Source organism: Colossoma macropomum, unplaced genomic scaffold (assembly GCF_904425465.1).
Source record: "Colossoma macropomum unplaced genomic scaffold, Colossoma_macropomum, whole genome shotgun sequence".
NCBI lineage: Eukaryota > Metazoa > Chordata > Actinopteri > Characiformes > Serrasalmidae > Colossoma > Colossoma macropomum.
In genome coordinates this window covers 30,091,381-30,114,307 of record NW_023494792.1, presented here as the reverse complement: position 1 = coordinate 30,114,307, position 22,927 = coordinate 30,091,381, and the positions used below count along the sequence as shown (strand labels likewise).

Sequence of the window (22,927 nt, the reverse complement as noted above, 5' to 3'; positions counted from 1 at the left end):
TCCCCCTTCTAGTTTGTTTGTAATACGTTTGTAGCCCCACAGAAATAAATGTTCTCTTTCTCCGTAATACTAATGCAGTTGAATCTAGTCCCAGTTTCTACATTTTAGAATTGTTCCATTGTTCCAGTATTGGCAGATACGTACGTGAACAGTTTTTAGATATTGGCAGCAGCCCAGAATACCCATACCGGTGCGTCCACATTATCTACAGTAGTACAGCATGTTTAAAGTGTTTAAAATGCTGTTCAGCTCAGTGTATATGGTAGTGATCCAGCTCTGTGGGGTTTGGCTGGCTGCCAGAGGGGTTCTACAGGTCAAAAGCAATGATTGGTCTCATGTACCAGTAAACACTTTACCCTTCAGAGGGAGAGAGAGAACAGATAGTGAGGAGAGGGGGAGGGAGGGAGGAGACAGAGCGAGAGAAAACAGAGAAGGAGACGGAGAAATTGGAAAGAGGGAGAGAGAGGATTCGGAGAGGAGGGAGTGAGGCAGAGAAAACGATCGTGCACGGTTTTCAGTGCAGCCGCAGTCCTTTCATTGTAACATGGCAGAGTTTTAGAAAATAAAGGCATAATCAGCAGCACAAAGGAAAAAGGTTTCTGGAAAAACTCCTTTCAACCTCTTATAAGGATGAACAAACAATTGCTCCTTTCAGCTTAATCAGCCTTTTCATCTTTAATCAGCCTTTAAGGATTGTGATGATGAGAACCTTTATCATTTTTTTTCTATCACATCCTGCGCTGTGTAGAATCTATGCAAGATGACCTGCCAGACAGGCTCTTCACAGAACTTGAGCACCACACAAGAACCATCATAACGGCAGTTTGGTGTCCATGGTGAGGGAATGCACAACTCAATATATCGACATCTAAGTCTACTTTTGTAACAGTGTGAAGGACAAAGACACCAAAGAAGCAATATTCTCATAGTCCAACAAATCCTTTTGGCACTCCTGGTGTTCTGATGAATTATCCCACCTTCTCAAAATGTCCTATCGTAGCACTTATTTATTGGTAGCACTTTTTTATTTGAATAGCCTGAATGACCTTATCAGAAAATGGTACCAGCATTAAAACTACAGGTTGGATATTTTGATAGCCCAAGTCACCTTATGAGAGAGTAAGAAATAACATGTACCTGAGTCTGTATAATATGCTTGAAGTGAGACTGAATTAATGTTAAAAACACAATAAAACGTTCAAAAAAACTTCAACCTTGTTTTCAAAGAAGTTGGGACGCTGTGCAAAATGTAAATAAAAACAGAATGCAATGATCATGTAAACCCTATATTTAATTGAAATTGGTACAAAGACAACAAATCAAATATTGAAACTGAGGCATTTTATTGTTTTTTGAAAAATATATGCTGATTTTCATTTGATGCCAGCAACATCTTCCAAAAAAGTTGGTATAGGAGCATGTTTACCCCTGTGTTTCATCACCTCTTCATTTAACAGCACTGTTTAAGTGTTCATGTGTAGTGCAGACCCCCTGAAGCCATAGACCCCAGTTGTCAACAAGGCACTGTGCAGGCTGGTGGTGGTTCCGTACTAGCATGGGGTGTGTTCTCATGGCGTGGATTGGATCCACTGATCCACCTAAACACATCATTGACTGGTAACCACTACGTTTCACTGCTTGGTGACCATTTGCAGCCCTACATGGAACTCATGTACCCCCACAATGAAGGGATATTCCAGCAGGATAATGCACCGTGCCATCGGGCCCAAGTTGTGGTTCGAGGAGCATTCTGGAGAGTTCTGACGAATAGTGTGGCCTGCATGTTCGAGCATTCATGGGGTGTGGTGGAGAGGTCCATTCGCACCCGAGGTCCTCCACCTACAAATACCACAGAGCTGTGGGTGGCTATCCAGATGGCGTTGCTCAAATCCCACCAGACATTTTTAGTCCACTTGTGGAATCGATGCTATGTCGGGTTGCTGCACTTCTCCGCGCTATGGGGGGTCCTACATGATATTAGTTCCCTTTGGCACGTCAGTGTAATGATGTATGCGTGCACTAGAGCTGCATTAGAACTGCACAATGAGTAGGACAAATTGTTAGAGCATTAGAACAAATTGTTGATTCGATTTAATATGAACAGCATACAGACACAATTCTCTCAGTCCAATTTACAGTCAAGTTATTTAATACAGTGGAACCAAATAAATTACACAGCAGGTTAAAAATATCCTCAGTGTCACCAGCAAAACAGATGATCAGCTGTTTGTTCATCTTTAAAAGAGGTAAAAGGTTTTTCCATAGTGCTGCTGAACGTGCTCGTGTGCACGTTTTGCTGCTACATGTCCTCACAGTGATAGGAACATATGACGTTTGCTCAAGTGAGGACATTTTGCTGGTCCTGTGAGGACATTTTGCTTGAATGTGTTGTTTTCACCACAAATTACTTTCTTTGGAAAAACTAAAAGAGCAGAAAATGTTCATTCTGGATCCCGAGGTTTGGGCTAGGTGTAGGTGTAGTGTTACTTGGCTACGGTAATACAAAAATCAATAGAAATCAATGGAGGTCCTCACTAATAATGTAAGACAAAGTGTGTGTGTTTCAGTGTATTTCACCTCAAATGGCCCCCCATAAAAAAGTGTCTGCGCTTTGTTTCTTCTGAATGCTCCTCTTCTTTTAACACTCTTTTACTTCCTCGCAGATCAGTCTCTCAGTCTCTCGCTCTCTTGTTCTTTCTGTTTTCTCTCTCTCTTTCTTTCTTCTTTTTTGCTTTCTCTCTCTTGCCTCTCCCTCTCTTTTTCTCTTTCCTTTTCCCTCCCTTTTTCTCTTTTGCTTTCTCTCTCTCTCTCTGTATCTGCCTTTCTGTTTCTATTTCTCTCTTTTGCCCTTTCTTTTCTCTCTTTCTTCTTTACTTCTTTCTTTTTTCCATTTTCTTCCTTTCTATTTTCTCTCTATTTCTGTCTAACTCTCTCTTCTGTTTTCTTGTCACTGTTTTCCTCTCTATTTCTCTTTTGCCTTCTCTCTTCTCCTCCTTTCCTCTCTTTCTCTCTCTCTGATTGTTCTTTTTAGGTGGAAATTCTAACAGGAGTCACAGCCTTTTCTCTGGTTTTATCTCTTAAAGGTAGAACAAGTGGCAATATTACTGTTATTAATGGATGCATTCATTTTGGTACATTATTGTAGAAGTGTTGTTGTTCTCCTCGTTCTCCTTTCTTTCCTTCTAACTCTTTCCACTTTTCTTTTTTCTTCTGACCGCGACTGTGCCTTTCAGCCTTGAGTGTACACACACACACACACACACACACCGTTGTCTTTGAAGTTGCCGTGGAAACCAGTCTAAGTAGAGCTACTTGTAGTAGGAAGGCAGAGTGCTTTGACTGGGCCACTGCAGTGAGCGTGTTTGTCTTCTTTGATTTGAAGAACAGCAGCTGGCCTCCATATTCACCAGGCCTGCTAATGATCCGGAGTCCTCAGATGAAACACTGAGAAGATGGATCTTCTGAAAGATCCTAATTCTACATTAGCACTGTTGGCCAGGCAGACTTAAAAGGAATACTTCTGCAATTTTCAACCTGATCTCTGTGTGCTACATTTGCATCCGCACAATCAGTTACCACACAGGCATTTATGTAAAAATAGCAAAAAATCCGCCGACATGTAATAGAAACCTGTGAGCAGTTGAGGAATTATGTTTAAAATAAGTTCACTACCATTCAAGAGTTTGGAAATATACACTGTTAAGAGTTTGTGTTGTTTTTCTACAAGCCTCAGTTCCAGAAAACACTGTGTTAAACACTTGTTTAAACGAAACAAGTACAAAGACAAGATCTTTAACGTTTTTCCTTATCAACTTCATTATTTCTTGTAAATATACGCTCATTTTGAAATTTATGACGTTCCAGGAAAGTTGGGGGCCAGGGGCAATTTAAAACTAGCTGCACCATTCAAGGTTCAAAACACATTTCATAGAATCATGTCTGAGTATAAAAGCAGTGACAAGCAATGGCCTAGCCCTTCATGAGCTAGGATGAGTTGCCAGTTTGCCTAAAATGTTCGATTATTTGTTGACACAGTTTGAGAACAACGTTACTCTACAAGCAAGTGGAAGGATTTTAAGTATTTCACCCTGTATGGCACTGTTTTTTTGCTGCTTCCACAAATGCAAGGCTGTACTATGCTAACTGTGCTGTACTAATGTACTGCCAAATGTACTAATACTAAAACATGTATTGTGATCTGACGAGTCAATGTATCACATTGCTTATGAAAATAATGGACGTTGTGTTCATCACACCAAAGAAAAAAAGGACCAGCTAGACTGTTACCCGTGTAACATCTCTGCCCGATGTTCTCCCAGGTCTCTCTCTCTACTGGGGAAAGAAGCTCGTATTAGTAGACAGTCGCCCACAGGTCTAAGCCTTTGCCGATCAGTCCGCGTCCTCACTCTGGCCAAGCCTCTCACCGACAGTCAGCACTTGACCATGCTCCCACTGCCGCAGTATGCTTTTTTTAGACAACGTTGACAACATCAAGCCCCAATCTACGTGTTACAACAGCATGACTGCTTAATCAGAGAGTGCGGGTGCTGGAGTGGCCAGCCTGCCCTGAAAACATATGGTGCATTATGAAGTGCAGTGAAGGCCTCGTTTGTTGCAGCTGAGGATTTTTATAATGAATTTTTATAATGAATGATCTGGTAGAGAAAACAAGTTTTTGTTGCCAATTTTTCTCAGATCTGACTGAACAATCTGGTGAATAATCGCGTATCTTTCGGATCAGATTTTTATTACTTACATTCAAATTAAGAGCCACTGTAATGGCAGATTGAGTAACCTCATTGTGGTTTTATATGGCAATGTTATGCTATTCTACTCAACAAAAGAATAGTAAAAGACTAAAGTCCTCTCAACCGAAACTACTCACATCTGTTTAACCTGTTTAACTTTTTTAGTAGAAAGGTTCCAACGGACTTCAGTCCTCACATTAAAAGAGAAAAGGCCAACACGGAATTGACATTGACAACTTTGACATTGCCATTTTTGAGAAAAAGGTCCTTTTAAAGTGGTTACGTTTTAGTGTTAAACCTTTAAACCAAGATTTTGTGGTTTGGCTCTACTGACTGACAGTTCTGTTATGGGCTGTTAAACTTTTCCTAGCAAAAAAAAAATCACAAAAATGAATTACTGTTGAATTACACAGAGAAGGGGAATGAGAGCGGCCGTTACAGATGGGCAGGATTCACTGAAATTGTTTTATTTAAAAAACGAATTTCCTTTGTTATGTCCCTCATGTTTTATGTAGAGGCTGTTCTAGGCTTGAGCGGTTCTGTCTGATTGGAAGGTTAAATTGAAATCAGAGAACGACAGGGCAGTTCTGTCAGACGTATGACTGTCTTCTGTGTTCTGCCTGTCTCAAAGAGCATCTAGCAAAAGAAGAAAGGAGATATGTTGTGTATATATCAGTGGTTTTCAGCCTATAGGTCATGACCCATCTGTGATTTGTGGTGTGGGGACAGGTGGGTCGCGAGAAGGCTGCATCAGTGAGTATATACTTTGTTTCCACAAGTGCTGAACCAAATAAACTGTGTTTTAGATCAGAAACAGGAGCAACTCCAGTATGTGTAGGGAGCACGGTCACTTTTTACCAAGGGTTGCTTTTGGCCTTGTGCTACATGCCGTTAGAAGATGTACAAAACTCTCAAAATATGTCCTGTTTTGCTGCTGTGTCAAATGAAATCTGATATAAAAGAAGCTTGCGTTAGCCTAATTAATCAGCTGAGATCAGAGTACAGAGCTGGTCCAAAACAGGATAGGTGTGAAAATGCGCCTAGACCAAATTTGCCTCAATTAAAGATTAGATTAAATTGAGCTAATCAACAACAAATCAGTTTTTCATGACCTTTTTTTCGGTAGCGAACCATGACAATTAGAACTAGGCCTTCATTTCAGGCCATGAATATCAAAACTCTGACAAAAGTGAGGGAAAAACATCTGCAGTAATGCTAATTTCTATGGGATTTTAGTGGTGTGTTAGCATGATGCTCAAAGCGATTCACATAGTGATTAATCATAAACATTTTAAGCTTGTGAAAGACATTAACATGTATTTTACTTTGTATCAGCTTTACAGTGACTTTTTTAATAAAGAGTCCTGGCATAGAGCTGCTGCTGTTTTCCTAACAACTAACTGAAACCAATGGCGTATCTAGAACATCCAGAAGGCCCAGAGTGATATTTTTCCCGCAAAATTGGTCCCGTCCATTTTAAATCAGAAAATTATTAGTTGATTAGTTGATTAGTGGTTAATCTGATGTGTAAGGCCTTCTTTTCAGTTGCTGAAATGGCAGAACGCATTCAGCTGTGTCTACTTTGATACCACTGCCCATGATAAAATCACTGTAATGTGCAACTTCTTGCTTTAGTATAGAATTAGTGTTTACTGTACAGTTAGGAGGCAGCAAATGTGCATTTAACATTGTCGGTTTGCACCAGCCGTACGTAATATATTCCAAACTGTCATCCAGAGACTTTTTTGTTGGTTAGTTGGCCAGGAACGGCTCCGTGTCTGCGGATTTCCCGGTCCACCGTTTAGAGCCATAATTTGAGCTGCTCGTGACGGCTTCAGTGATTTCCCTCGATTCTGAGAAAATCTCAGCGCTTGACAGAGCGGAGTGACATTTTCTTAGAGACATGCCATCTTCAGGGTGCACTCTCTGAATTCGGTTCTGATGTGTTTACACTGCTGAGGGAGCCGAGATGAGAGTGAGACGGATGAGGAGGGAGAGAGAGGGATGGGTGGGTCATGCGATGGAGATTTCTTTAATGAACTTTTATTAAAAATCTATTATGTACGAGTAGAAGAAAGGAAAAGTAGTGCTGATGGATGTGGAGAGAGAGAGAGATGAGGAGATGGGACAGAGGGAGATAAGAGAGAGAGAGAGAGGTAGAGGATGTATGTGTGTGTGTGTGTGTGTATATATATATATATATATATATACACACACACACACACACACACACACACACACACACACACACACACTAAAAGTGTGAGAGTTTGCTGGCAGCTGAGTTTGACTATAAATGTCATGTCAAATTTCTTCCCCCAAACTGTTGACACTGCTAATGAAAAGCTGGGGGAGGGGGGGTTGTACTATGGGGGGGGGGATATTTCAGAATCTCGTCCTGCTCGCATGAGAAAATGTCAAACACATCTCCAAGTGTTCTGTGTGGACGCGCACATGCACACACATCTCCCGTACTGGCTTTCTAGCTGGCATTTCTGTTTTTATGGTTTTGGTTTAGAAACGATCCCTGGAAAAATATGAATATCTCCCAGCGTCGGACACATTAGACATCTCTCACTGTTTGTAATAAGAAGTGAGTGAGGGTTAGAGAAGCAGTTAGAAGGTGGTAGCTTTGTCTGGATGTGTTGCATCATTGCGTTATCATCTCTCCGTGTCTGGGGAAGGGGCATGTTTAAACAAATGAAATTCACCGTCTTGAAAGCTGAATATGCCCATAGTGTGAATCACGTAGATCTGCTGGGTTCTTTAGGAGCGGGGGAGATGGGGGTCTACTGTCGGCAGAGAATCCCTCCTTTTTCTCCAACACAGCAGCAGTTCACAGTCATTGTTCGGTAACACTTGAAGGGCGTCTGCATAACACATTCATAACATCTTACATAAACGCTTCATAACATGTTCATGAATGTTTAAATCAACATTCATAAAATATACTTGTTTTACATCATGTTAATATGAACTACTGCTTTTTACTGAGATCCATTTTTAAAAATAAAAGTCCTCATTTTTGTGTTGGAAAAACTATATTATTTTCAGTGAAACGCCTCGTTTCTGGACAGCCAAAATAAAAATGACCTTGCTTTTACCCCTTTGGTCATTAAATGCATACCACCATACTAAGATTCAGTCGAATTATTTTTCCTAAGCATATTTCTGAGTAATTCAGTAAAGTGACATGCAAAGTGACAAATGCTAAGAAAAACAGATAATTAAAAAGAAATCAAAAGTATAGCTGAAACATGCCTGAGTGTCAAAGCACTTAATGACCAAATGGGTAACGCAAGGTCACTTTTATTTTGGCTGTCCAGAAATGAACCGTTGAATAAATAAATAAAATAATATAGTTTTATAGTTTTTTAAAATTTTTATGTTGAAAGATGTATCTATGTAAGATGACATAATAGTCCATATTAATATCATGTAAAACATGTATACTTCATGAACGTTGATTTAAACATTGATTAACATGTTTTGAAGTGTTTATGTAAGAAGTTATGAATGTTATGTAGACATTCTTCAAATAAAGTGTTACCCATTTTTTTATAGATATACTATTTATTTTTAATTGGACAATCAGAACTAAGATAATGTTGCTAAAAAATTTGAAAAGAGACACATTTCATTAGCGGTGAAGTTTCATTTTAACATGTTTAGATTTCTTTCTTCAGTCGTTTTCGAATGGTGAAGAAAAGCTAATACGTGTTAATAAGTTATCATTGTTTGCAACCAGGACAGTCAGCTTTCATTTAGTTTTTGTGTGAAATGGATGTAGAACATGTGGACTGGAACCACTATGGGAGCTAAACAGCTGTCTACAAATTACATTGCAAGTGGCGATTGGCGGGGTCCAAGCACCATTTGCCATTATGCAGTCAGTAGATCACAAATGATAGACAAAGTTATTAAAATTGCCTCTGTTTACAGTAGATGTGATATCACAAAAAGGCACTTTGTACACACTAACCTTTTCACCTTGCTATGGTTATTAAGGGATTTTAACGGAAGTCAAAGTATTGAATTTTTATATTTGCATAATTGTTTAATCGAGTGAAATAAATAATGACATAGCAGTTACCCTTGTATATTAGTCTAGAAATACTCAATCATTTTCATCTTAAACTTTTCTCCCAGAAACAATGCCGCTGGACCACACTACATGGGATTAGTTTCACGTTTGTTTAAAGGGTCAATATCATGGAAAACAAAAATTTCCTGTTTTTTTTTTTTTTTAATGAATTTGATGGAGCGTGTAAACATTTGTACCCTTTTAGGGGGCTGTATGATAAGTTGTGTTTTTATCCACATCACGATATGGGTTTCTGTAATAAACACATTGTTTAGGGTTGCAGTGATCGACCATATTACCTCACATGCACAGCAGCAAAATGACATAATTAGACTGGCTGGTATGCAGCGGTAGAAGCTAAAGCTTGCCTGCACGGGGCTTGAAGTAAGTGAACCGTTCAGCTAAACTGTCAATTACAAAACTTGCACATGCACAGCTCAAAGATGACTCCATCCTGAACCACCAGCCTGCACAGTGCTTAAAATGTGATGACTATCCTCACTTCCAGTGTAGTGTGTAAAATGTGTAGACTGTATGGTAAAATGTGTGAAGCAGTAATGGCTGCTGTCACAACAAATCTGCATTGTTGGCCTTAACACATTAAGTGGGGACCAGTTAGTGTGATCTTACTTGCCTAAAGCTAGCTGCCCTAGCTACCTAATGCTAACATCTTCTAACATTTCTTCATTTTAAACAACAGTTTGAAATATTTATCAGCCTAGTTTGCACTGGTACAATTTATTTCCCCTCAGACTGCTGTAGAAGTCTAACCGGGTTTGGTTTTGAGGAAATCCACTGGGATTTCCACAATGAACTGTGTCTTGCTGAGGCTGCAGTTCTTGCTGCTTGTAGAATGGCACTGTGTGACTGTTCTGGTTTCTGGGATCAGACAGGTGGTTCACTGTCTTAGGCACATATGCAAGTTGTTCAGTTTTGCTGTCTACCAGGTGTTCCAGGTGGTTGTTAGGAGGCCCATTGTATAGCTTTTAATTAGTTTTTCAACTCCAGTGTTGGAAAATCATGTTTTTTTCCACATATTTTTCTTTGTTATTGACTCTTTCTCTTTGACTCAGTCTTTCTTACCTCTGTCTCTGTTCTTTTCTACTCCTCTGTGAGAGAGAGAACATACCTCAGTCTTTGTGTGTAAGGCAGTGATGAAACACTGCACTTTCTGTTTGGAGTTCTTTTTTTTTATTTCTTCTATCTTCTGGCCACTGTATTTTCTGGGAGGGTGTACCTGCTGAGCTTCTGCCTCTGCCTCATGTCTGTAGTGGAGAAACACCAGTTTTTACTCGTGGTTCCGGTTTTAGTGGGTTTATTTATTACTGGACAGACGAAGCTGGTTTAAAGGATAAGTTTGCATGCTTCTCGTCTCTCTGTCTGTCTGTCTGTCTGTCTGTCTAGCTCTCTATCTATCTATCTATCTATCTATCTATCTATCTATCTATCTGTCTGTCTGTCTGTCTCTCTGTCTGTCTCTCTGTCTATCTATCTATCCATCTATCTATCTGAATTTCTACACAAGTGAGCTTAAAGTCTCTCTCTCTCTCTCTCTCTCTCTCTCTCTCTCTCTCTCTTTTTCTCTCTCTCTCTCTCTCTCTCTGTATGAGCTGACTGAAGATTATTCCACTTCAGTAGTCAGTCAAGGGCATGAAGTTCACTTCACATATACTTTAAGAGGCTGTGCTGTACGGTGTGTTCTGCTGCCAGTAGTGTTCTGATTGGGACTCAGGTCGCTGAGCTATATTTATATGGTTTTATCTGAAGAACAAATCAGAAAACTATTTCACTCATAGTGATAAAACGATAGTGATACTTAGTGAAATCAGACATTTTTTTGAAATCCATAATGCTCATTAGAGGTATTTTTGTTGACTAGAATACACCGTTTGTTTTTTAATCCAGCTTTAGCAGCAAATGCTTGAGCAGCTGCTGCTTTAGTACACTAGGTGGCGCTAAATAGAGTTAGCTTGCATTACCTTGTGCTGAAATTATGGAGGGTAATAAAACTGTGCATTTGTTTCAACACTGTATGAAATACAATTCTGCAGTAGGAGATCCATATATTGTATACACTACATGGCCAAAAGTTTGTGGACACTCTTCCTAGTTGTTAAGTTCAGGTGTTTCAGCCACACTCATTGCTAACAAGTTTATGCAGTCAAACATATAGCCATTCAGTCTCCATAGACAAACACTGGCAGTAGAATGGATCATACTGAAGAGCTCAGTGACTTTAAATGTGGCACTGTTTTAGGATGCTGCCTTCGCCACAAGTCAGTTGAAATGTCTGCCCTGTTAGATCTGCCCCTGTCAACTGTAAGTGCTATTATTGTAAAATGGAAGAGTCTTTGGATGGTTTTTAGTTCCCTTAGTTCCAGTGAAGGGTGATGTTAATGCTACAGCATACAAAGACATTTTACACTATTATATGCTTCTGATAATGCAAAAGTTTGGGGGAAGACCCTTTCCTGACTCTGCCTTTGTGCACAAAGTGAGCTCCATAAAGATGGTTTGATGAGGAATTCCAGTGGTCTGCACAGAGCCCTGACCTCAACCTCACCGAATCCTTTTGAAATGAATTGAAATGTCAGTTGTGAGCCAGGATTTTTCGTCTAACATCATGTCTGACCTCACAAATGGTCTTTTGACTGAATGGGTACAGATTCTCACAAACACGCTCCAAAATGTTGTGGAAAGCTTCCCAGAACAGTGGAGGCTGTTATGGCTGCAGAGGGGGCCAACTTCATAGTAATGCCTGAGGTTTTGGAATGAGATGTCCAACAAGGTCATGTAAGTGTGATGGTCAGGTGTCCACATACTTTTGGCCATAAAGTGTGCATTTGTATTTACGTTTATGTGTGTCCACATAAATATGTGTGTGTGTGTGAAATGGAAAGATACAGTACTGTGCAAAGTTACAGCCAGGTACAAGGTTTACATGACTTTGCAGTTAGTTATTTGATCTGTTCACTGTTGGTTTTATTAGTAATCGAATAATTTGGCGATTATTTTGACAATTGAGTAACCAAATGCACACATTTTTTACCAGCAAACATTTTATTTCATTTCATATATTTGCTGTTTATGCCCTCAAACATACACGCCTTCATGAGATCCTGCTGGTGTGGGTTTCCTCTGTTTCAGTGATGCTCACAAAAGTGGCTCGAGTGCTAATAGCCCCACCCCCCTTGTGGAGAATGCTCAGACTGCTCAACACAGTTATATAATGACCAGCGGTTGCCTTGTTTGTCATCTGATTGCAAACTAATCTCTACAAATCCGATTGTTTGAGAATGTAATTTAAAAGAATAGCCTACATTATAACATTTATCTATCTATCTATCTATCTATCTACCTATATATATATATATATATATATATATATATATATGTATTTAAAATGTGTATTAAATGTATGGCTATTCTAGGGCTATTGTTTATTCTGATTTAGTTTAATGAAGGACTGATTGATTACATAACGTAGGCTTCGGCCAATAACTGTAAATACTGAACTTCCTCAAGGAGACCTTTGGGAATGGTTAAGCTAATGCACTCTTTCCCAATCTGTTGTTTTATTTGTGTTTCTAATGATCTGTGATTCTAATGATAGTAAATGTTTAGTTTTTGTTCAAGTAGATTTACATATAATCTCCATTGACTTTTGCGCAGTGCTGTATATTGTGAAGACTTTAGTCCAGCTGGTGCTCATCAGCACGTTCACTTGTGCAGAGCTTTCTCCGAGTCTCTGTGCTCTGCCACCTTGTCAGCTGGAATCTCCATCTTTTTCCTCCCCACGGTGTCAGGACACATCAGCCAGTCATCTCTGACATTGTGCAGTACAGCAGGGGCTGCTTTACCCCGCATGGGCGTGAAACTACTGCAGGAGAATTCTGCTGAATTTTCAACCTTTCTGCATAATTTAGTAGTTAAGATGTAAACAGTCGATCAGAGTGGTTTGATTTGAAACATTATAGAGAAACAGTAACACTTTATTTGAATCCTGCTACATAACATTGACATAACCAAGCCATAAACATGTCATGGCAGATGTCACATGCTGTTATGAGTTGTCATTGCGGTAATACAACAGTGTCTTGTTAACATTACTGTTAATTGTCATGCGAGATGTCACGTTTGGTGTCATGATGGCTAACTAGAGTACACAACAGCAATGATCATGTAACAAACTAACTTAACATTAAACGACATGACATCTGTCATGACAGTTAACGGTAATGTTAACATGACACTGTTGTATTACTGAGCATAATCTGTCATGACAGCTCATTACAGTATATGACATCTGCTATGACCACATTTATGGCATGTTTATATTATATATGTTATCACATTAAAAATCTGGTATTTTTTCATTTAAACAGAAGGTTTTAGAATCTTGAAAAAATGGAAACAAAGAAAAGTTATGACAGTTAAAGTGAAGAAGAAGATCAAGATTCATCACTATTTCTAGTTCACTACTTAAATTGAAACTAATTACTGTCACTGACTGTGTTAAGGTCTTAGTACTAAAAGGTCAGCTTTTTATTTTACGTCTCTTATCTCATTGAAACACATTCTCTGACAACTCTCAGCTGGATTTCATCTACTGAGGCACAATAGCTGCGTTTACATGCAAAGATTTTTGCCAATCTGATTGAATACATTCCGATTATAGATTAAGACTGAGGTGTTTATGCTCACTCTGTACCCACTTTATTTATCATCCAGAACGAACGTGTTTTCTGAGTTTTTATATCGTCACTGTCTGATTATTTTAAAAATTATTTGTATTTTTCAATGCCGTTTAAATACAGCAGCTGTTCTTTACGCTGTGTGAACATTTCACGATAAAAGGCTGAATAGAAATGCTCCAAAATTTGTTGGGATAAAATCTCTTTAAATTAACTTAAGTAGTAAAGAGGCAGAGTAAAAAAGGTTTTTGCCTTCTCTTGTAAAGTTACCATTTTGAAGATACTTGTTTATTTGTTTTTTATTTTATTTATTTATTTTGTTTGTTTTTTTTTCTTTAGATGGTGACAAAATGTAATGTTGATGATGATATAATCGGAAAGAATTAAGCTTTCTTTGCCTCAAAATGCCCTGGATGTACCTCTCTGCCATGAATAAACTATGAAAAAAACATTTTTTTTTTTTTAGCTTAAACATATCTCAAAACTATCGTGAAGCAGTGTCTCAGACATCAGGCAGTGTATTCATAACCATTTCTTTTAATAACTTGCTGTGAGGGAGCTTTTAGAGGCATTGAACAGTTCTGACTCAAGGTCACATCTCACCGCTCTGAACCACGTTGTTTACAACTTAAATATAAAGTGTTAATGTCGTTACGCAGAACTCATGTAAGATCAGTGGAATTCCACTTAAATGTTTTGTAGAAAAAAAATGGATGCAGTAAATGCTGCAGTTTATTTCTGACTTTGTTTTCAGTCTGAAAGCTGGATTGTTTTGGTTGCGACTGTGTGAAGATCTGCTGTTTTTTTTCTATTTAAAGCTGTGCTTTTTTCCCCTCAGGAGAGAGTGTCTGTTAGCGAGAGCGCTACCTTCTAATCCTGCTCGTACTGTTTCGTCTCCTCAAACCATTCGCCTGAATTTCTTTCACTTTCAGTAGCTTCTTCATTCTCTCTTTACCGCTGCTCAGTCCTGCCCAATATGAACATTTTGTCCAGTTGTAATGGTGCTAAAGTTTCAGATATGAATTTATATGTATATTTTAGATTTTCATTTTATACTGCAATAATTTGTTAAATAGTGCTCTACTGACTAATTATCAGTCATAACTGTCAGTTAAACTACAGTAAACAGCAGAAACAGCTTTTTATTCTCATGCTGAAGGTCTTCTTTGGAAGTGTTTTATATGTTTTTATTATTTTAACCATGACAGTCTTTTGTGTTCAGCTTTGCTAGTTGAGTCTGTATTGCTGTGATGTATTTTATAAAGGTGTGTCTCATATTGGGCTTAGAGTGGTAAAACTCTCTAAGATTTTGTCTCATCAAGAGATGATGACTGGTGGTTTACTGATTTATTATATCTGCGATATTTTTGCTCCTACTGTTAAAATTGTGAGTCATTTGTTGTTATCGGCCAACTGATGTATCATTTAGACTCCAATCTCAGGTGGCAACACTGGGTGTGTCTCAAAACCTAGTGAGCTCTCTACATAGACAGCATTTTACGTCACAGTATGCGCACTCCCGACAAGAAGGCTGTCCCAGTTCTTACATATCTCAAATATGCTGCCTACTGAGGTCTCTCATTTTGGCCCAATATCGAGAGAGCATCGGATGTTTCCTCGGCCGCTGAGGCAATCCCGCAATGCAGCGCGGCGCAACTTTTGTTTGAAGATGGCGGGCAGAACCGCCTCACCAAGCAGGTTATTCTGATTTTCTGGGGTATTTGTGTTTTTTAGTCATAAAGGTGCACAAATAGCCTATACTTTCCGCGTTTGACCACAACTATTGTCTATTTTGCTGTTTCATTAAGAGCAAATACAATTAAAATCGCTATATAAACTGCCAGAGCAGATCCATGTTGGCTAAATGTGATTCTGACGGCTGAGGTAAGTAAACGCCGGTCTCGTGCAGTGGGCGCCGTCACTGCTGTCTAAGTAGAGCGTCTCATTTATCTATCTTATAAGGATAGATGACGGTTGGAGCGCTGCCTACTTAGACTGATTCCTATGTAGACAGTGGCTACTTGGAGAGCTCACTAGGTTTTGAGACACATCCAGCGAGTCAACGCTGTCACAATGTGTACGTTTAGCTGCAGCAAAGAAACATTGTTCAATGTTTGTAAATGATGTTGTTTTCCATCTTATATCTCATCACCAATCTATTCATCCATTATCACAAATCTAGTCAATCAGCCAGACATGTTCTGTGTCTGAAGTTTGCTTCTTTAGTTTTACACTGGAGCTACAAAGCTAATGTAGCTAAGGAATGTAAGCTTATACCCCATCAATTAACATATTGTTGTTGTTTTTCGTTTTTTTGTTGTGTTCTTGTTATGCCTTTGTCATAGAGGTGACATTAATGGTTATAATTCATAAGCTGCAGCAGTGAGACATATTTTCCTAAGGTGCTAAATATCAGGTCAAAAAGACGTTTTTAAATATTTTTGTATTTACTATTTCTGGTCTGAGCAGTGAAGCGATAACATTACTCGTCAAAAAAAAGGTCGAGTTAACTGAGAACATTGTATTTTTCTCCCTGTTTTGACATCAAAGCTGATCTGTCAGAAATGGAAATGTTGAGCGGCAGCACCGCTGCAAAACAATCACTTCAAATTACCTACCAGACAAAATCCAGTTCTGAGGACAAATAAAATTAGCCCAAAGCTCAACATGAGGCCTACCAAGGTCTACAAGAACAGCCTTTTTTATTTATATTTAATATATCTATTATGTGTTTTTAACTAGTTTATTTTCTTTTACCCTTATGAAAAGAGAGGGAATTTGTCTTCGGTGGACAAATATTTGTAAAAGATGTTTCACGTTTTTAAAGAATTTCATTTTCTTCAAAAAAGAAGCTTTGTTTGTTTTTCTTTTCTTTTATTTGCCAATGGCCATACCATTTTAAAACACTTATTGAATAATAAAATTTAGTTTAAAATAAAACAGTTCATGAAAATATTTAATGTATTGGTTGCCTGGACTAATCTTTAATGGTTGAGCGTTTATAAGCTATAACATTTATAAGCACGAAATTTGGGTAACACTTTATTTGAATGGTCCACTGTAGATGCTTTGTAAATGCTCGGTAGATCTTTAAGTAAAATTCAACGAAATATCCGTTAAATGCAGCTGAACTTTAAGTTGAGTGTTATTTGGAGGATCCACTGTAGATGCTTTGTAAATGCTCAGTCTGTTTATAAGTAACATTCAACTAAATATGTATTAAATGCAACTGAACTGCAAGTTCAGTGTGAAAGAGTTTATTAAACTGCTCCTAATTCTAACCTCAAGGCTAAACCTACATCTACTCCTAACCCTAACCCCAACCACAATGTTGTTGATAATCAACTGAACATTACCGGAAAGTTTGTTAATGATTTAAGTATCTGTAGAGCATCAATAGGGGACCACCCAAATAAAGTGTGACCATGATTTGCTGTAACTGGACCTTTGTAAGATTTATTGGAATTCTCCAGTCCTGTCGGATTTGTATCAGCTGTCATTCATCAGAGTACTTGGGTCGAATAGGTGGGTGGCGACTAGATTGGGACATCCCTAGTGTGATCTCTTAAAATGGACAAAAGTGTGGTCTCCTGTGTAGGCTCAGCCTTTCTGCCTCCAGAAGAAGTCACAAAAGACAGCAAACGTCTCGGCTGATCGACTCCATTTGTGTTAAGATGGGAAATCGGTGTATATTTGATTCTTTGGTCAAACAGAACCTGATCCAGAACCTGCTTTTAAAGGCTCTTGTGTAATGTTTGAGTTCTTGCTGAAGCGGAGATAAAAGCAGCGTGTGGGGGCTGGAAAGGGCTTTGAACCCCTCAGGTCCCTATAACCCCCCTGCTAGGGCCAGTAATTAGCCCAGATTGCTATGCGCTTCATTTAGCTTTGAGGCTACTGCTGTTTGAGGGCAGAAAGAGGCAAAACAAAAATCACAAGTCCTGCCTCAACTGAAAGTTAATTTGAATGGACTTCTCTGCAGAATGCTTAAAAGAAGAGAAGATGCTCTGGTGGAGACCCCCTCCATGTGGTGGCTGAACCTCAGAGACCTCTCTGAACAGTACGGAAGTGGCAGAGCCGCATACCGAGCCTTTAAAAGTGTAAACAGCGTGAGGCTCTGGGTGATCTAATTAAGGGCTAATTGCTCAGCGGGGTGGTGATGCAGGGACAGCGGTCCCCCGCTGTATCGAGAGCTCTCGCCACAGACGCCTTTTTGTCGTCCCTCAAGTGCTTTGGCAGGACGTGGTGTGAAATTGCGGCTTGGTTCGGCGGACAGCAGCTATTAGTGCTGTCCACGTGACTGACGATAACTAATTATAACCAGGGCTGGACAGTATGGCCAGAAAGTCTGAAAAGAATAGCCTGGATTTTATCTTATCATTTAATATTGATTATTGTTGAGAATTATTATATTGGAACTGTCATACGTATATTATCGTTCAAAAGTTTGAAATCACTTATTATATAATAATTGTTATTCAAAAGTAGCTTTTGCAGTTAATTGATGGTTCATTCACAGTGTAAAGTACGATGTAAAGTGTCTTATTTATGGTGTAAAGTATTTAGTAAATGAGAAGTTAGGATTAAATAGTAAATATTATTAAAGCAGTAAATGATAAGTATCTATTTCTCGTCATTTCTTGACAAAATTACTGTAAATAGCAGTTTACAACCAGTGAGATTTGGTCACCTCTGAGATATTCTGGATATTAATGACTTCATTCCTGAGGCTTGATTATGGAATCATCTCCAGCTCCGTTCACCCTCAAAAAGTTCTTAATTTTTAAAGCTTTCTAGAAATGACGTGACGCCTGTAGAGTACTTGCATCAGAATAGAATAGTTTTATACACGTATCTGCAACAAAACTGCTTTTATATTATTCAAAACAGTGATTCCAAACTTTTAAGCACCAGCTGCTCTTTATATTATGTAAACATTACACAAGTTCAGTTCAGAACCACTGGCCAACTGAGGAATTTGACCTCCGCATTTAAACCATCCGGGCAGTGAAACACACACACACCACCACACACACACACACACACACACACACACACACACACACACACCCACACTAGGGGGCAGTGAGCACACTTGCCCAGACGGTGGATGTAGGAAAGGAACTAAACTCTGAGAAATGTCATCACAGTCATTGGAGTAATCTGCTCTCTCCACAGCATTGATGATTTGAAGACAACACCATGTAAAACAACTAGGGTTTCTAGCAACAGAGTATATGCTTCTGCATTTACCAGCCAGAGTCCACACCCCCACCAAAAAAAAGATCCAGAGGTAGCCAGGAGGTGGAGCGGATTGACTTTGGATGTCAAATCGCTGCACTTCTGTTCAGCTGCACACATCAAATAAATGGCGATATTCCCTCACAAAGCTTGAACAGAACCATAAGAGCCCTCTCTTTGACCGATACCTGTCTTGTAACCTTGAGCGTCACGTTTGACGTTTGGTACTTTTGACAGTTCTTTTTTGTTTTGTTTTTCCTGACAGAAGTTTTCTTCTTTGAACTGTCTTGCCTTTGTCTTCATAGGAGGGCATTCACTGAAACGAAGCACACGGAGAAAAGCGCTTGTTCTTTTTGGTGCTTCGTGCAGGTCGACTGAGGGGAGAAAGACTTTATGATGTGTTGACCCAAATTTCATCATTCCTGCTAGCAGTTCACGGAGAGTGTTGTCAGTGTCCGCTTCTATTGTCTATAACGTAGTCTGGAAGGCTCTGGAGTAACCCTGCTTTGGGTTCTAGAACGTTCTTGGCTCAAATGTAGGCGTTCAGCCAAGACATGTTTGGTGTCTAAAGTAATTAAAGCTTATACTCCACCAGTTAGCATAGCAAAAACCTGATTGTTCATGCTTAAATCGTGACACTCTATTGAGGTGTTCTGTATCTCTAATAGACTTGATTATGTGGTTACTGACACTGTATGACACACCGTTATCTAAAAACACAGACAGAATGTCATATAGCTACAAGTAGTATCCATGCTGAAGCCAAATTTTGGTACTTTTGTCTGCTTGGAAGTTTGTATGAGGTACTTCGAAGACAAATTCCATCGATCTTTTTAAAGATTTCTGCATTATTAAATTGTTAAGATGTAAACAGTCATTTAGAGTGATGTGAAAGTCAGACCTGTTTACAGTGGTGGTGATAGGAACCAGACATCTGAAGAGTTTAATACCTCTAAAATCTCCCTCACAGAAAGTTATTACAGTTCTATGCAAAGGTTTGAACACCACTTGTCAAATTACATGTTTTCTAAGTCGATTTTTCCCAACCTGGTCCTCAGGGCCCCCCAGGCGGTCCACGTTTTTGCTTCCCACACAGGCCCTGAGGTCTCAAGTGACGTGAAAATAAGTTAACACACCCTCTACAAAGAGCAATTCAAGTCAAGTCAAAGTTTATCTATATAGCGCTTTTTACAACAGGTGTTGTCACAAAGCAGCTTTACAGTAAAATCCAGGTCCGAGTCCCGATAAGCGTCACCAGTGGCGACAGTGGCAAGGAAAAACTCAAGGAAAAGCGCAAGAGGAAGAAACCTTGAGAGGAACCAAGACTCTAAAGGGGAACCCATCCTCCTCCAAACACACTTCCGCACATTTTTTAGTTTTTTTATTATTGACATTTTATTTGCACACAAAGTCGGGTTCACAGGTACAGTTACCTCAGGACTTACCATACTTCCTAAGTTACTTGCCATATTTGCCAGAACTTGTGCATTTTCTGATTTAAGTTGTATGTCAGTAGCTCTAATGGAAGCACTGCTGTAACCTGGGCCAACCAGAAATCAACAGATGGAACCTGAGGAGTTGACCACAAAAATAAAATACATTTCTTGGGATACTAATATTAATATAAAATATAGTTCCTTTGTTTTATAATCAAGCACAGATTCCATATCAAAGTTTAATAAAAACAAAGCAGGAGAAAAGGCTAGGCGGTTCGCGGTGGATCTCCTTCCAGTAAAACCTTGAGACATTGCTTTATGGCCCATGTTTTAATCATTATTATTATTATTATGTTTTTTAAATGTAAACACATTTGTGGAAGTTACGAGGCAAAAAAAATGTGCTATTTTACCATCACCAGCTTTGAAAACTCAGTTAAAGAAGACACATATAGGTTCACTTGTCGGTTTGAGTAGTAAATATGATATATTTGCCATTTCCACACTGTGGACATAGTGACCGCTGGTTCCTATCAGTCCCACTGTAAAGAAATCTGAGTCTGTAAGTTTCTCTGCAATGAACCATTTCACACCAAACCACTCTGAAGGACTCTGTTCACATTGCATTGATTGAATTAACCAGATACCTTAAAACATGCTGGAATTCCCCTTGGATATGTGGTGGGGAGGGTTGAGTAATAGCATGTTTGGAAGGTTGTTTAAGGTTGCTTCAGGGTGTGGAAGGTGTTGTGCAGGGTTGTGGGTGGTTATGGAGGGATTTGGGAGTGCGCCAGTGGAAGATGTAGGGAGAGCAGATGGAGCCGTGTCTCGGCTAAAGGATGAGGACATGGAGCACGGGAAAAAGTCACTGTGAACTCTGAGTCACTCAGAAAAACACGCACAAGGGTACTCTTTGCAGTGGCTCAGCGCTAGAGTTGCCAGATTTCAGCCATGGCAAAGCTGGACGGGTTGGGGTCTGGGGCCCGGGGCTCGAGGGAGGGGGTGCAGCAAGCATCCAGTATGTCTTTTATCATGTGCCCATTATGTCTCTGCTGGTGTTTTTGTGTTTGAGTAGCTCAGTAGTCATCTTTGGTTTATTTAATTTGTTTATACATTTTTCTTCATATTTTCTATGATGAATGTTGTGGTTATGATTATTCACAGTATCCATAAAATGATTTATTGTGGCAGTCATAGGGGATGGTTTGATATGAAGGAAGCTGCAGTTGTGCTGTCTGTTTTATCTCAGCTCGGCCGTCTTTGTGGAACTGTTTTCACTGCTGGAGGTTCTCACCTCTCCCCTTTTATTCACCCCTCGTTGCTCGCTAGCAGCTCGACACAGAGTCACAACATTCACACACTGACCGCCAACAGAGTCCTAGTTAATCTGATAAGAATTATAGGGAAAAATATTTTACTCTATTAAAAATATAACAAAAAATATTAGAGTTAATTTCTGTTTTGCTTGTGAAATGGCCACTAGGGGGCCTCCAGAAAGAGATTAAACCCTTTAAGTGCTTTACCAGATATTTTGATATTTTGTATGTTAGCTGTAACTAGTAATTGTGCATTATGATGTGCTGTAGTGTGTTCTCTGTAGAGGATGTGTTCACTTATTTTCACTTAGAAAATCAACAAAAAACATTTGCAAAAAAAAAACAAAACAAAAAAAAAACAGGGGTGCCAAAACTTTTAATCATGAACATCACTGTAACCTATGTGTCTACACTTAGACAGTGTCTCAGTCCATGTACTGCTTTACTGAGTAGTATGTTCAAAACAGTAATGGCACCATTGGCGGATTACTCATTCATTCATTCATTCATTCTTAAACTGCTTAATCCAGGTAGGTCACAGTTGCGGTTGGGAGACCAGAGAATCCAGACGACTCTGTCACCCACAACTGCCTCCGGATCATTCTGGGGGACATCGAGCTGCTCCCAGGCCAACTTGGAGATAGAATCCCTCCAGCGGGTCCGAGGACAATCTTGGGGTCTCATTCCCTTAGGCCGTGTCTGGTAACCCCCCACAGGGAGGGGGCCAGGGGCCCCAAACCACCTCAACTGGCTCTTCTTAATGTGGAGGAACAGCAGCTCTACTTTGAGCTCCTCCTAGATGACCGAGTTCCTCACCCTATCAAGTAGAGTGGACTGATTTGACATGCTGTTTTTATATTATTTTGGCCTCAGAACAAAGTCATTTCTGTTATTTTTTACATTTTACATAATTTAAAAAACACCGGCTGCCCTTTATATTTTGTGAAAATGTCACGACGTATGGACCAATAGAAACGATACCAAAGGCCTTAGGAAAAAATCTTTTTTTAACTTACATTATAAGACTGTAGTTTTTCCTCCTTCTGTAAAGTGACCGTTTTAGAGATGCAAGGTTTTGTTCCAACAGCAACGATATGCTTCAGCAAATGCAATGCATTTAGATTGAGACTCAACTGGTTTCTGGATTGCATTTATCGTACAGTCGACGCTACCAACCGCACAGCAGAGCTCAAAACCTGACTGTATCGATTTGGCAGCCCTACTTGCCTCTGACTCTACAAGTTGGGAGCGTAGAGGTGAGGCTGTGTTTGCACCAGCTGCAGCTCGCCTCCCTGTAGCACAGACGTACACACACGGGTTGTTTTGGCAGGACTGCAGCGCCGTCGGTGAGCAGCCAATGAATAAAAGATTAAAAGAGTGCGCAGCGAAGAGGCATCTGCATAAAAACCTA

At 39.5% G+C, this 22,927-nt stretch overlaps 1 protein-coding gene across 2 annotated transcripts in view; it reads left to right on the top strand.

Moving 5' to 3' along the window:
* Positions 1–22,927, top strand: part of trappc9 (trafficking protein particle complex 9) — a 237,258-nt gene that overhangs the window by 115,096 nt on the left and 99,235 nt on the right. The window lies entirely within an intron of this gene.